The sequence below is a fragment of the Carassius gibelio genome, chromosome B19 (genome assembly GCF_023724105.1).
Source record: "Carassius gibelio isolate Cgi1373 ecotype wild population from Czech Republic chromosome B19, carGib1.2-hapl.c, whole genome shotgun sequence".
NCBI classification, from domain to species: Eukaryota; Metazoa; Chordata; class Actinopteri; order Cypriniformes; family Cyprinidae; genus Carassius; species Carassius gibelio.
In genome coordinates this window covers 5,037,497-5,050,451 of record NC_068414.1, presented here as the reverse complement: position 1 = coordinate 5,050,451, position 12,955 = coordinate 5,037,497, and the positions used below count along the sequence as shown (strand labels likewise).

Here is a 12,955-nt window from a genome sequence, read left to right as displayed (position 1 = left end):
CAAAAAGAGAAATGCAAAATATGCAGACCTTTGGGGAGCGAGGACTGGAATGGAGAACCGCTTCCTTATTCTTTAAGTCAGTGTGAGAAAAAGAGGTGAGAAGTTGTCTGCGTGACCCGAGTGATGCAAGGTGGTCTGCATAATACAAGAATCCGCACATGCATACTGGCGTAACAAGACCGAGAAGGTCCTTTAACACAAAAGCTAAATCTCTTTGTTAATTCGACAACACAATCGCGGCCAGTGCAAAGGTGCAAGCCCAGAGGAGGGACGGCCTCTTTGCATCAAGCCGGTCATTCGCAGCTATGCTCGTCATTCTTGAAAGGCCAGGGGAATTAGCTCAAATGGTAGAGCGCTCGCTTAGCATGCGAGAGGTAGCGGGATCGATGCCCGCATTCTCCAAGTTGGCTCCTGCCCTTTTACTCACACATCCCTAAATCAGTGGTTTTCAATCCTGTCCTGGAGGCATCCCTGCCCTGCACATTTTGCATTTCCCCTCATCTAACACACCAGTTTCAAATCATCAGCTCATTAATAGAGACTGCAAGACCTGATTTGGGTGTGTCTAATAAGGGAGACATACGAAATGTTCAGGACAGGGTTGCCTCCAGGAAAGGTTTGAAAACCATTGCCCTAAAGAGACCGACTGAGCACTGACGCAATGCTGCGACACTCCCACGTTAGCTTTTTTTGGGGCTCACAGCTGCCAAAAAGTATTTCAGACATGGTCCTGTGCAAATTGGTTGCAAAACATTGCCATTTTACACACAGTTCCCTAAAGCAGTGGTTTTCAAACCTGTCCTGGAGGCACCCCTGCCCTACACATTTTGAATGTTTCCCTCATCTATCACACCTGTTTCAAATCATCAGCTCATTAATAGAGACTGCAAGACCTTATTTGGGTGTGTCTAATAAGGCAGACAATCAAACTGTGCAGGGCAGGGGTGCCTCCAGGACAGGTTTGAGAACCAGTGCCCTAAAGAGACCGACTGGGCATCGATGCAATGCTGCCACAGTCTCTACGTTAGTTAATTTTTTTGGACTCAAAGCTGCCAAAAAGTATTTCAGACATGGTCCTGCGCAAATTGGTTGCAAAAAGTGGTCCCACCGCGATTTGAACTCGGATCACTGGATTCAGAGTGCTAACCATTACACCATGAAACCTTACCTGGAGCAGCCGTTGCTCACAGGGCCACAAAGACTGTCACCAGTGCCAACCTAGTGCTGTTTTTATCTTTTCCTGCGGCAAGAAAGCACACAGGTTCCACCGAGATTCGAACTCAGATCGCTGGATTCAAAGCCCAGAGTGCTGACCATTACACCATGGAACCGAAACTTCTTGTTTGGTGGCCAACTGGGAAACAGATAGCTCCGTGGCAGTGGGGAAGCAGTTATACAGAGAAGTTGGAACCCAGTGATTTTTGGTCACTGGCCCGCCTCAAAAAACGGAAAAGAGTGGGAGATTTTGCCGAAACCCGGGATCGAACCATGGACCTTTAGATCTTCAGTCTAACGCTCTCCCAACTGAGCTATTTCGGCCACAACAAGATCCTGCTTAGCAAGCAGGGATTTCAGTGAGATCACCCTACTCTTTGTCACAGGAGAAGAGCAGAGCAGAGATGAGCCCCCAGACAATAAAAACAGCTGGCCAGTACGGGGATCGAACCCCCGACCTTGGCGTTATTAGCACCACGCTCTAACCATCTGAGCTAACCGGCCTCCCTTAGCCATCTGTCTCTACCCGATTGAATAAAAAACTGCCTCAATGTTAGTGAACGCAATGAGACAACAAAGCTTCACGTTTTATCCCGACCAAGGGCTCGTCCGGGATTTGAACCAGGGACCTCTCGCACCCAAAGCGAGAATCATACCCCTAGACCAACGAGCCTTCCTGTGCTGGGCCGAGAAAAAAGAGCTACTGCAGCATCAATAAAAGAAGGAACATGAACTAACGTGGAAGCAATCAAAGACCTCGAGACAGTGTTAAAGGCTAACGAACGCAAGTTGGCCTCTTAACTGACCTAAAAATGTGGCTGTATCTAACATGTAGAGGGATGTTAGGGAGGACAGCTGAAACTGTCAGATGTCACTTAGACCAGCGGTTCTCAATTCCAGTCCTCGAGCCCCCTGCTCTTCAGATTTTGTATGTTTCTCGTATAGCTTCAGACATTTGTTCCATTCAAACGTAAGTGCCCTGAGAAGTGGACATCACATGACATCCCTCCGTGATTCAAGTTCAGAGCGTATGTGTACGTTCAGTTCAAAGTGACTAACACAGAGGTGTACAGAGGTATACAGAGGTATATGATGTCACACTTGTCCATGTGTGAAGACGTTGCGCAGCGCAAATCCGTGAACCAATGTTCCAAAGTGAAGTAAACTTCGACGGATTTCCCCTGCTCAGGGAGTGGGGAGCAATGAACACTGTGTAGGGACCATGTCAATCGCTGCGACACTCCCACGTTAGCTTTTTTTGGGGCTCACAGCTGCCAAAAAGTATTTCAGACATGGTCCTGTGCAAATTGGTTGCAAAACATTGCCATTTTACACACAGTTCCCTAAAGCAGTGGTTTTCAAACCTGTCCTGGAGGCACCCCTGCCCTACACATTTTGAATGTTTCCCTCATCTATCACACCTGTTTCAAATCATCAACTCATTGATAGAGACCGCAAGACCTTATTTGGGTGTGTCTAATAAGGCAGACAATCAAACTGTGCAGGGCAGGGGTGCCTCCAGGACAGGTTTGAGAACCAGTGCCCTAAAGAGACCGACTGGGCATCGATGCAATGCTGCCACAGTCTCTACGTTAGTTAATTTTTTTGGACTCAAAGCTGCCAAAAAGTATTTCAGACATGGTCCTGCGCAAATTGGTTGCAAAAAGTGGTCCCACCGCGATTTGAACTCGGATCACTGGATTCAGAGTGCTAACCATTACACCATGAAACCTTACCTGGAGCAGCCGTTGCTCACAGGGCCACAAAGACTGTCACCAGTGCCAACCTAGTGCTGTTTTTATCTTTTCCTGCGGCAAGAAAGCACACAGGTTCCACCGAGATTCGAACTCAGATCGCTGGATTCAAAGCCCAGAGTGCTGACCATTACACCATGGAACCGAAACTGCTTGTTTGGTGGCCAACTGGGAAACAGATAGCTCCGTGGCAGTGGGGAAGCAGTTATACAGAGAAGTTGGAACCCAGTGATTTTTGGTCACTGGCCCGCCTCAAAAAACGGAAAAGAGTGGGAGATTTTGCCGAAACCCGGGATCGAACCAGGGACCTTTAGATCTTCAGTCTAACGCTCTCCCAACTGAGCTATTTCGGCCACAACAAGCTCCTGCTTAGCAAGCAGGGATTTCAGTGAGATCACCCTACTCTTTGTCACAGGAGAAGAGCAGAGCAGAGATGAGCCCCCAGACAATAAAAACAGCTGGCCAGTACGGGGATCGAACCCGCGACCTTGGCGTTATTAGCACCACGCTCTAACCATCTGAGCTAACCGGCCTCCCTTAGCCATCTGTCTCTACCCGATTGAATAAAAAACTGCCTCAATGTTAGTGAACGCAATGAGACAACAAAGCTTCACGTTTTATCCCGACCACGGGCTCGTCCGGGATTTGAACCCGGGACCTCTCGCACCCAAAGCGAGAATCATACCCCTAGACCAACGAGCCTTCCTGTGCTGGGCCGAGAAAAAAGAGCTACTGCAGCATCAATAAAAGAAGGAACATGAACTAACGTGGAAGCAATCAAAGACCTCGAGACAGTGTTAAAGGCTAACGAACGCAAGTTGGCCTCTTAACTGACCTAAAAATGTGGCTGTATCTAACATGTAGAGGGATGTTAGGGAGGACAGCTGAAACTGTCAGATGTCACTTAGACCAGCGGTTCTCAATTCCAGTCCTCGAGCCCCCTGCTCTTCAGATTTTGTATGTTTCTCGTATAGCTTCAGACATTTGTTCCATTCAAACGTAAGTGCCCTGAGAAGTGGACATCACATGACATCCCTCCGTGATTCAAGTTCAGAGCGTATGTGTACGTTCAGTTCAAAGTGACTAACACAGAGGTGTACAGAGGTATACAGAGGTATATGATGTCACACTTGTCCATGTGTGAAGACGTTGCGCAGCGCAAATCCGTGAACCAATGTTCCAAAGTGAAGTAAACTTCGACGGATTTCCCCTGCTCAGGGAGTGGGGAGCAATGAACACTGTGTAGGGACCATGTCAATCGCAAGGAGCTCACTTCTAATGAGCTGATTATCCAAATCAGGTGTGCTAACAAAAAGAGAAATGCAAAATATGCAGACCTTTGGGGAGCGAGGACTGGAATGGAGAACCGCTTCCTTATTCTTTAAGTCAGTGTGAGAAAAAGAGGTGAGAAGTTGTCTGCGTGACCCAAGTGATGCAAGGTGGTCTGCATAATACAAGAATCCGCACATGCATACTGGCGTAACAAGACCGAGAAGGTCCTTTAACACAAAAGCTAAATCTCTTTGTTAATTCGACAACACAATCGCGGCCAGTGCAAAGGTGCAAGCCCAGAGGAGGGACGGTCTCTTTGCATCAAGCCGGTCATTCGCAGCTATGCTCGTCATTCTTGAAAGGCCAGGGGAATTAGCTCAAATGGTAGAGCGCTCGCTTAGCATGCGAGAGGTAGCGGGATCGATGCCCGCATTCTCCAAGTTGGCTCCTGCCCTTTTACTCACACATCCCTAAATCAGTGGTTTTCAATCCTGTCCTGGAGGCATCCCTGCCCTGCACATTTTGCATTTCCCCTCATCTAACACACCAGTTTCAAATCATCAGCTCATTAATAGAGACTGCAAGACCTGATTTGGGTGTGTCTAATAAGGGAGACATACGAAATGTTCAGGACAGGGTTGCCTCCAGGAAAGGTTTGAAAACCATTGCCCTAAAGAGACCGACTGAGCACTGACGCAATGCTGCGACACTCCCACGTTAGCTTTTTTTGGGGCTCACAGCTGCCAAAAAGTATTTCAGACATGGTCCTGTGCAAATTGGTTGCAAAACATTGCCATTTTACACACAGTTCCCTAAAGCAGTGGTTTTCAAACCTGTCCTGGAGGCACCCCTGCCCTACACATTTTGAATGTTTCCCTCATCTATCACACCTGTTTCAAATCATCAACTCATTGATAGAGACCACAAGACCTTATTTGGGTGTGTCTAATAAGGCAGACAATCAAACTGTGCAGGGCAGGGGTGCCTCCAGGACAGGTTTGAGAACCAGTGCCCTAAAGAGACCGACTGGGCATCGATGCAATGCTGCCACAGTCTCTACGTTAGTTAATTTTTTTGGACTCAAAGCTGCCAAAAAGTATTTCAGACATGGTCCTGCGCAAATTGGTTGCAAAAAGTGGTCCCACCGCGATTTGAACTCGGATCACTGGATTCAGAGTGCTAACCATTACACCATGAAACCTTACCTGGAGCAGCCGTTGCTCACAGGGCCACAAAGACTGTCACCAGTGCCAACCTAGTGCTGTTTTTATCTTTTCCTGCGGCAAGAAAGCACACAGGTTCCACCGAGATTCGAACTCAGATCGCTGGATTCAAAGCCCAGAGTGCTGACCATTACACCATGGAACCGAAACTGCTTGTTTGGTGGCCAACTGGGAAACAGATAGCTCCGTGGCAGTGGGGAAGCAGTTATACAGAGAAGTTGGAACCCAGTGATTTTTGGTCACTGGCCCGCCTCAAAAAACGGAAAAGAGTGGGAGATTTTGCCGAAACCCGGGATTGAACCAGGGACCTTTAGATCTTCAGTCTAACGCTCTCCCAACTGAGCTATTTCGGCCACAACAAGCTCCTGCTTAGCAAGCAGGGATTTCAGTGAGATCACCCTACTCTTTGTCACAGGAGAAGAGCAGAGCAGAGATGAGCCCCCAGACAATAAAAACAGCTGGCCAGTACGGGGATCGAACCCGCGACCTTGGCGTTATTAGCACCACGCTCTAACCATCTGAGCTAACCGGCCTCCCTTAGCCATCTGTCTCTACCCGATTGAATAAAAAACTGCCTCAATGTTAGTGAACGCAATGAGACAACAAAGCTTCACGTTTTATCCCGACCACGGGCTCGTCCGGGATTTGAACCCGGGACCTCTCGCACCCAAAGCGAGAATCATACCCCTAGACCAACGAGCCTTCCTGTGCTGGGCCGAGAAAAAAGAGCTACTGCAGCATCAATAAAAGAAGGAACATGAACTAACGTGGAAGCAATCAAAGACCTCGAGACAGTGTTAAAGGCTAACGAACGCAAGTTGGCCTCTTAACTGACCTAAAAATGTGGCTGTATCTAACATGTAGAGGGATGTTAGGGAGGACAGCTGAAACTGTCAGATGTCACTTAGACCAGCGGTTCTCAATTCCAGTCCTCGAGCCCCCTGCTCTTCAGATTTTGTATGTTTCTCGTATAGCTTCAGACATTTGTTCCATTCAAACGTAAGTGCCCTGAGAAGTGGACATCACATGACATCCCTCCGTGATTCAAGTTCAGAGCGTATGTGTACGTTCAGTTCAAAGTGACTAACACAGAGGTGTACAGAGGTATACAGAGGTATATGATGTCACACTTGTCCATGTGTGAAGACGTTGCGCAGCGCAAATCCGTGAACCAATGTTCCAAAGTGAAGTAAACTTCGACGGATTTCCCCTGCTCAGGGAGTGGGGAGCAATGAACACTGTGTAGGGACCATGTCAATCGCAAGGAGCTCACTTCTAATGAGCTGATTATCCAAATCAGGTGTGCTAACAAAGAGAGACATGCAAAATATGCAGACCTTTGGGGAGCGAGGACTGGAATGGAGATGCGCTTCCTTATTCTTTAAGTCAGTGTGAGAAAAAGAGGTGAGAAGTTGTCTGCGTGACCCCAGTGATGCAAGGTGGTCTGCATAATACAAGAATCCGCACATGCATACTGGCGTAACAAGACCGAGAAGGTCCTTTAACACAAAAGCTAAATCTCTTTGTTAATTCGACAACACAATCGCGGCCAGTGCAAAGGTGCAAGCCCAGAGGAGGGACGGTCTCTTTGCATCAAGCCGGTCATTCGCAGCTATGCTCGTCATTCTTGAAAGGCCAGGGGAATTAGCTCAAATGGTAGAGCGCTCGCTTAGCATGCGAGAGGTAGCGGGATCGATGCCCGCATTCTCCAAGTTGGCTCCTGCCCTTTTACTCACACATCCCTAAATCAGTGGTTTTCAATCCTGTCCTGGAGGCATCCCTGCCCTGCACATTTTGCATTTCCCCTCATCTACACACCAGTTTCAAATCATCAGCTCATTAATAGAGACTTCAAGACCTGATTTGGGTGTGTCTAATAAGGGAGACATACGAAATGTTCAGGACAGGGTTGCCTCCAGGAAAGGTTTGAAAACCATTGCCCTAAAGAGACCGACTGAGCACTGACGCAATACTGCGACACTCCCACGTTAGCTTTTTTTGGGGCTCACAGCTGCCAAAAAGTATTTCAGACATGGTCCTGTGCAAATTGGTTGCAAAACATTGCCATTTTACACACAGTTCCCTAAAGCAGTGGTTTTCAAACCTGTCCTGGAGGCACCCCTGCCCTACACATTTTGAATGTTTCCCTCATCTATCACACCTGTTTCAAATCATCAACTCATTGATAGAGACCGCAAGACCTTATTTGGGTGTGTCTAATAAGGCAGACAATCAAACTGTGCAGGGCAGGGGTGCCTCCAGGACAGGTTTGAGAACCAGTGCCCTAAAGAGACCGACTGGGCATCGATGCAATGCTGCCACAGTCTCTACGTTAGTTAATTTTTTTGGACTCAAAGCTGCCAAAAAGTATTTCAGACATGGTCCTGCGCAAATTGGTTGCAAAAAGTGGTCCCACCGCGATTTGAACTCGGATCACTGGATTCAGAGTGCTAACCATTACACCATGAAACCTTACCTGGAGCAGCCGTTGCTCACAGGGCCACAAAGACTGTCACCAGTGCCAACCTAGTGCTGTTTTTATCTTTTCCTGCGGCAAGAAAGCACACAGGTTCCACCGAGATTCGAACTCAGATCGCTGGATTCAAAGCCCAGAGTGCTGACCATTACACCATGGAACCGAAACTGCTTGTTTGGTGGCCAACTGGGAAACAGATAGCTCCGTGGCAGTGGGGAAGCAGTTATACAGAGAAGTTGGAACCCAGTGATTTTTGGTCACTGGCCCGCCTCAAAAAACGGAAAAGAGTGGGAGATTTTGCCGAAACCCGGGATCGAACCAGGGACCTTTAGATCTTCAGTCTAACGCTCTCCCAACTGAGCTATTTCGGCCACAACAAGCTCCTGCTTAGCAAGCAGGGATTTCAGTGAGATCACCCTACTCTTTGTCACAGGAGAAGAGCAGAGCAGAGATGAGCCCCCAGACAATAAAAACAGCTGGCCAGTACGGGGATCGAACCCGCGACCTTGGCGTTATTAGCACCACGCTCTAACCATCTGAGCTAACCGGCCTCCCTTAGCCATCTGTCTCTACCCGATTGAATAAAAAACTGCCTCAATGTTAGTGAACGCAATGAGACAACAAAGCTTCACGTTTTATCCCGACCACGGGCTCGTCCGGGATTTGAACCCGGGACCTCTCGCACCCAAAGCGAGAATCATACCCCTAGACCAACGAGCCTTCCTGTGCTGGGCCGAGAAAAAAGAGCTACTGCAGCATCAATAAAAGAAGGAACATGAACTAACGTGGAAGCAATCAAAGACCTCGAGACAGTGTTAAAGGCTAACGAACGCAAGTTGGCCTCTTAACTGACCTAAAAATGTGGCTGTATCCAACATGTAGAGGGATGTTAGGGAGGACAGCTGAAACTGTCAGATGTCACTTAGACCAGCGGTTCTCAATTCCAGTCCTCGAGCCCCCTGCTCTTCAGATTTTGTATGTTTCTCGTATAGCTTCAGACATTTGTTCCATTCAAACGTAAGTGCCCTGAGAAGTGGACATCACATGACATCCCTCCGTGATTCAAGTTCAGAGCGTATGTGTACGTTCAGTTCAAAGTGACTAACACAGAGGTGTACAGAGGTATACAGAGGTATATGATGTCACACTTGTCCATGTGTGAAGACGTTGCGCAGCCCAAATCCGTGAACCAATGTTCCAAAGTGAAGTAAACTTCGACGGATTTCCCCTGCTCAGGGAGTGGGGAGCAATGAACACTGTGTAGGGACCATGTCAATCGCAAGGAGCTCACTTCTAATGAGCTGATTATCCAAATCAGGTGTGCTAACAAAGAGAGACATGCAAAATATGCAGACCTTTGGGGAGCGAGGACTGGAATGGAGATGCGCTTCCTTATTCTTTAAGTCAGTGTGAGAAAAAGAGGTGAGAAGTTGTCTGCGTGACCCGAGTGATGCAAGGTGGTCTGCATAATACAAGAATCCGCACATGCATACTGGCGTAACAAGACCGAGAAGGTCCTTTAACACAAAAGCTAAATCTCTTTGTTAATTCGACAACACAATCGCGGCCAGTGCAAAGGTGCAAGCCCAGAGGAGGGACGGTCTCTTTGCATCAAGCCGGTCATTCGCAGCTATGCTCGTCATTCTTGAAAGGCCAGGGGAATTAGCTCAAATGGTAGAGCGCTCGCTTAGCATGCGAGAGGTAGCGGGATCGATGCCCGCATTCTCCAAGTTGGCTCCTGCCCTTTTACTCACACATCCCTAAATCAGTGGTTTTCAATCCTGTCCTGGAGGCATCCCTGCCCTGCACATTTTGCATTTCCCCTCATCTAACACACCAGTTTCAAATCATCAGCTCATTAATAGAGACTGCAAGACCTGATTTGGGTGTGTCTAATAAGGGAGACATACGAAATGTTCAGGACAGGGTTGCCTCCAGGAAAGGTTTGAAAACCATTGCCCTAAAGAGACCGACTGAGCACTGACGCAATGCTGCGACACTCCCACGTTAGCTTTTTTTGGGGCTCACAGCTGCCAAAAAGTATTTCAGACATGGTCCTGTGCAAATTGGTTGCAAAACATTGCCATTTTACACACAGTTCCCTAAAGCAGTGGTTTTCAAACCTGTCCTGGAGGCACCCCTGCCCTACACATTTTGAATGTTTCCCTCATCTATCACACCTGTTTCAAATCATCAACTCATTGATAGAGACCGCAAGACCTTATTTGGGTGTGTCTAATAAGGCAGACAATCAAACTGTGCAGGGCAGGGGTGCCTCCAGGACAGGTTTGAGAACCAGTGCCCTAAAGAGACCGACTGGGCATCGATGCAATGCTGCCACAGTCTCTACGTTAGTTAATTTTTTTGGACTCAAAGCTGCCAAAAAGTATTTCAGACATGGTCCTGCGCAAATTGGTTGCAAAAAGTGGTCCCACCGCGATTTGAACTCGGATCACTGGTTTCAGAGTGCTAACCATTACACCATGAAACCTTACCTGGAGCAGCCGTTGCTCACAGGGCCACAAAGACTGTCACCAGTGCCAACCTAGTGCTGTTTTTATCTTTTCCTGCGGCAAGAAAGCACACAGGTTCCACCGAGATTCGAACTCAGATCGCTGGATTCAAAGCCCAGAGTGCTGACCATTACACCATGGAACCGAAACTGCTTGTTTGGTGGCCAACTGGGAAACAGATAGCTCCGTGGCAGTGGGGAAGCAGTTATACAGAGAAGTTGGAACCCAGTGATTTTTGGTCACTGGCCCGCCTCAAAAAACGGAAAAGAGTGGGAGATTTTGCCGAAACCCGGGATCGAACCAGGGACCTTTAGATCTTCAGTCTAACGCTCTCCCAACTGAGCTATTTCGGCCACAACAAGCTCCTGCTTAGCAAGCAGGGATTTCAGTGAGATCACCCTACTCTTTGTCATAGGAGAAGAGCAGAGCAGAGATGAGCCCCCAGACAATAAAAACAGCTGGCCAGTACGGGGATCGAACCCGCGACCTTGGCGTTATTAGCACCACGCTCTAACCATCTGAGCTAACCGGCCTCCCTTAGCCATCTGTCTCTACCCGATTGAATAAAAAACTGCCTCAATGTTAGTGAACGCAATGAGACAACAAAGCTTCACGTTTTATCCCGACCAAGGGCTCGTCCGGGATTTGAACCCGGGACCTCTCGCACCCAAAGCGAGAATCATACCCCTAGACCAACGAGCCTTCCTGTGCTGGGCTGAGAAAAAAGAGCTACTGCAGCATCAATAAAAGAAGGAACATGAACTAACGTGGAAGCAATCAAAGACCTCGAGACAGTGTTAAAGGCTAACGAACGCAAGTTGGCCTCTTAACTGACCTAAAAATGTGGCTGTATCTAACATGTAGAGGGATGTTAGGGAGGACAGCTGAAACTGTCAGATGTCACTTAGACCAGCGGTTCTCAATTCCAGTCCTCGAGCCCCCTGCTCTTCAGATTTTGTATGTTTCTCGTATAGCTTCAGACATTTGTTCCATTCAAACGTAAGTGCCCTGAGAAGTGGACATCACATGACATCCCTCCGTGATTCAAGTTCAGAGCGTATGTGTACGTTCAGTTCAAAGTGACTAACACAGAGGTGTACAGAGGTATACAGAGGTATATGATGTCACACTTGTCCATGTGTGAAGACGTTGCGCAGCGCAAATCCGTGAACCAATGTTCCAAAGTGAAGTAAACTTCGACGGATTTCCCCTGCTCAGGGAGTGGGGAGCAATGAACACTGTGTAGGGACCATGTCAATCGCAAGGAGCTCACTTCTAATGAGCTGATTATCCAAATCAGGTGTGCTAACAAAGAGAGACATGCAAAATATGCAGACCTTTGGGAAGCGAGGACTGGAATGGAGATGCGCTTCCTTATTCTTTAAGTCAGTGTGAGAAAAAGAGGTGAGAAGTTGTCTGCGTGACCCGAGTGATGCAAGGTGGTCTGCATAATACAAGAATCCGCACATGCATACTGGCGTAACAAGACCGAGAAGGTCCTTTAACACAAAAGCTAAATCTCTTTGTTAATTCGACAACACAATCGCGGCCAGTGCAAAGGTGCAAGCCCAGAGGAGGGACGGCCTCTTTGCATCAAGCCGGTCATTCGCAGCTATGCTCGTCATTCTTGAAAGGCCAGGGGAATTAGCTCAAATGGTAGAGCGCTCGCTTAGCATGCGAGAGGTAGCGGGATCGATGCCCGCATTCTCCAAGTTGGCTCCTGCCCTTTTACTCACACATCCCTAAATCAGTGGTTTTCAATCCTGTCCTGGAGGCATCCCTGCCCTGCACATTTTGCATTTCCCCTCATCTAACACACCAGTTTCAAATCATCAGCTCATTAATAGAGACTGCAAGACCTGATTTGGGTGTGTCTAATAAGGGAGACATACGAAATGTTCAGGACAGGGTTGCCTCCAGGAAAGGTTTGAAAACCATTGCCCTAAAGAGACCGACTGAGCACTGACGCAATGCTGCGACACTCCCACGTTAGCTTTTTTTGGGGCTCACAGCTGCCAAAAAGTATTTCAGACATGGTCCTGTGCAAATTGGTTGCAAAACATTGCCATTTTACACACAGTTCCCTAAAGCAGTGGTTTTCAAACCTGTCCTGGAGGCACCCCTGCCCTACACATTTTGAATGTTTCCCTCATCTATCACACCTGTTTCAAATCATCAACTCATTGATAGAGACCGCAAGACCTTATTTGGGTGTGTCTAATAAGGCAGACAATCAAACTGTGCAGGGCAGGGGTGCCTCCAGGACAGGTTTGAGAACCAGTGCCCTAAAGAGACCGACTGGGCATCGATGCAAGGCTGCCACAGTCTCTACGTTAGTTAATTTTTTTGGACTCAAAGCTGCCAAAAAGTATTTCAGACATGGTCCTGCGCAAATTGGTTGCAAAAAGTGGTCCCACCGCGATTTGAACTCGGATCACTGGATTCAGAGTGCTAACCATTACACCATGAAACCTTACCTGGAGCAGCCGTTGCTCACAGGGC

At 48.0% G+C, this 12,955-nt stretch overlaps 25 non-coding genes across 25 annotated transcripts; 5 read left to right on the top strand and 20 right to left on the bottom strand.

The window, feature by feature from the left end:
- Window positions 1-329: 329 nt before the first annotated feature.
- Window positions 330-402, top strand: trnaa-agc (transfer RNA alanine (anticodon AGC)). Its single transcript has one exon. It is a non-coding gene; the product is annotated as a tRNA-Ala (tRNA).
- An 857-nt stretch (window positions 403-1,259) lies between these two features.
- Window positions 1,260-1,331, bottom strand: trnaq-uug (transfer RNA glutamine (anticodon UUG)). Its single transcript has one exon. It is a non-coding gene; the product is annotated as a tRNA-Gln (tRNA).
- A 135-nt stretch (window positions 1,332-1,466) lies between these two features.
- trnaf-gaa (transfer RNA phenylalanine (anticodon GAA)) lies at window positions 1,467-1,539 on the bottom strand. The gene has a single exon. It is a non-coding gene; the product is annotated as a tRNA-Phe (tRNA).
- A 106-nt stretch (window positions 1,540-1,645) lies between these two features.
- On the bottom strand, window positions 1,646-1,719 carry trnai-aau (transfer RNA isoleucine (anticodon AAU)). Its single transcript has one exon. It is a non-coding gene; the product is annotated as a tRNA-Ile (tRNA).
- Window positions 1,720-1,816: 97 nt separating this feature from the next.
- trnap-ugg (transfer RNA proline (anticodon UGG)) lies at window positions 1,817-1,888 on the bottom strand. The gene has a single exon. It is a non-coding gene; the product is annotated as a tRNA-Pro (tRNA).
- Window positions 1,889-3,042: 1,154 nt separating this feature from the next.
- On the bottom strand, window positions 3,043-3,114 carry trnaq-uug (transfer RNA glutamine (anticodon UUG)). Its single transcript has one exon. It is a non-coding gene; the product is annotated as a tRNA-Gln (tRNA).
- Window positions 3,115-3,249: 135 nt separating this feature from the next.
- trnaf-gaa (transfer RNA phenylalanine (anticodon GAA)) lies at window positions 3,250-3,322 on the bottom strand. The gene has a single exon. It is a non-coding gene; the product is annotated as a tRNA-Phe (tRNA).
- A 106-nt stretch (window positions 3,323-3,428) lies between these two features.
- trnai-aau (transfer RNA isoleucine (anticodon AAU)) lies at window positions 3,429-3,502 on the bottom strand. Its single transcript has one exon. It is a non-coding gene; the product is annotated as a tRNA-Ile (tRNA).
- A 97-nt stretch (window positions 3,503-3,599) lies between these two features.
- trnap-ugg (transfer RNA proline (anticodon UGG)) lies at window positions 3,600-3,671 on the bottom strand. Its single transcript has one exon. It is a non-coding gene; the product is annotated as a tRNA-Pro (tRNA).
- A 936-nt stretch (window positions 3,672-4,607) lies between these two features.
- On the top strand, window positions 4,608-4,680 carry trnaa-agc (transfer RNA alanine (anticodon AGC)). Its single transcript has one exon. It is a non-coding gene; the product is annotated as a tRNA-Ala (tRNA).
- An 857-nt stretch (window positions 4,681-5,537) lies between these two features.
- Window positions 5,538-5,609, bottom strand: trnaq-uug (transfer RNA glutamine (anticodon UUG)). The gene has a single exon. It is a non-coding gene; the product is annotated as a tRNA-Gln (tRNA).
- A 135-nt stretch (window positions 5,610-5,744) lies between these two features.
- trnaf-gaa (transfer RNA phenylalanine (anticodon GAA)) lies at window positions 5,745-5,817 on the bottom strand. Its single transcript has one exon. It is a non-coding gene; the product is annotated as a tRNA-Phe (tRNA).
- A 106-nt stretch (window positions 5,818-5,923) lies between these two features.
- trnai-aau (transfer RNA isoleucine (anticodon AAU)) lies at window positions 5,924-5,997 on the bottom strand. Its single transcript has one exon. It is a non-coding gene; the product is annotated as a tRNA-Ile (tRNA).
- Window positions 5,998-6,094: 97 nt separating this feature from the next.
- On the bottom strand, window positions 6,095-6,166 carry trnap-ugg (transfer RNA proline (anticodon UGG)). The gene has a single exon. It is a non-coding gene; the product is annotated as a tRNA-Pro (tRNA).
- Window positions 6,167-7,102: 936 nt separating this feature from the next.
- Window positions 7,103-7,175, top strand: trnaa-agc (transfer RNA alanine (anticodon AGC)). The gene has a single exon. It is a non-coding gene; the product is annotated as a tRNA-Ala (tRNA).
- An 856-nt stretch (window positions 7,176-8,031) lies between these two features.
- Window positions 8,032-8,103, bottom strand: trnaq-uug (transfer RNA glutamine (anticodon UUG)). The gene has a single exon. It is a non-coding gene; the product is annotated as a tRNA-Gln (tRNA).
- Window positions 8,104-8,238: 135 nt separating this feature from the next.
- On the bottom strand, window positions 8,239-8,311 carry trnaf-gaa (transfer RNA phenylalanine (anticodon GAA)). The gene has a single exon. It is a non-coding gene; the product is annotated as a tRNA-Phe (tRNA).
- Window positions 8,312-8,417: 106 nt separating this feature from the next.
- Window positions 8,418-8,491, bottom strand: trnai-aau (transfer RNA isoleucine (anticodon AAU)). The gene has a single exon. It is a non-coding gene; the product is annotated as a tRNA-Ile (tRNA).
- A 97-nt stretch (window positions 8,492-8,588) lies between these two features.
- On the bottom strand, window positions 8,589-8,660 carry trnap-ugg (transfer RNA proline (anticodon UGG)). Its single transcript has one exon. It is a non-coding gene; the product is annotated as a tRNA-Pro (tRNA).
- Window positions 8,661-9,596: 936 nt separating this feature from the next.
- trnaa-agc (transfer RNA alanine (anticodon AGC)) lies at window positions 9,597-9,669 on the top strand. Its single transcript has one exon. It is a non-coding gene; the product is annotated as a tRNA-Ala (tRNA).
- An 857-nt stretch (window positions 9,670-10,526) lies between these two features.
- On the bottom strand, window positions 10,527-10,598 carry trnaq-uug (transfer RNA glutamine (anticodon UUG)). Its single transcript has one exon. It is a non-coding gene; the product is annotated as a tRNA-Gln (tRNA).
- Window positions 10,599-10,733: 135 nt separating this feature from the next.
- On the bottom strand, window positions 10,734-10,806 carry trnaf-gaa (transfer RNA phenylalanine (anticodon GAA)). The gene has a single exon. It is a non-coding gene; the product is annotated as a tRNA-Phe (tRNA).
- A 106-nt stretch (window positions 10,807-10,912) lies between these two features.
- trnai-aau (transfer RNA isoleucine (anticodon AAU)) lies at window positions 10,913-10,986 on the bottom strand. The gene has a single exon. It is a non-coding gene; the product is annotated as a tRNA-Ile (tRNA).
- Window positions 10,987-11,083: 97 nt separating this feature from the next.
- Window positions 11,084-11,155, bottom strand: trnap-ugg (transfer RNA proline (anticodon UGG)). The gene has a single exon. It is a non-coding gene; the product is annotated as a tRNA-Pro (tRNA).
- A 936-nt stretch (window positions 11,156-12,091) lies between these two features.
- On the top strand, window positions 12,092-12,164 carry trnaa-agc (transfer RNA alanine (anticodon AGC)). The gene has a single exon. It is a non-coding gene; the product is annotated as a tRNA-Ala (tRNA).
- Window positions 12,165-12,955: the final 791 nt, after the last annotated feature.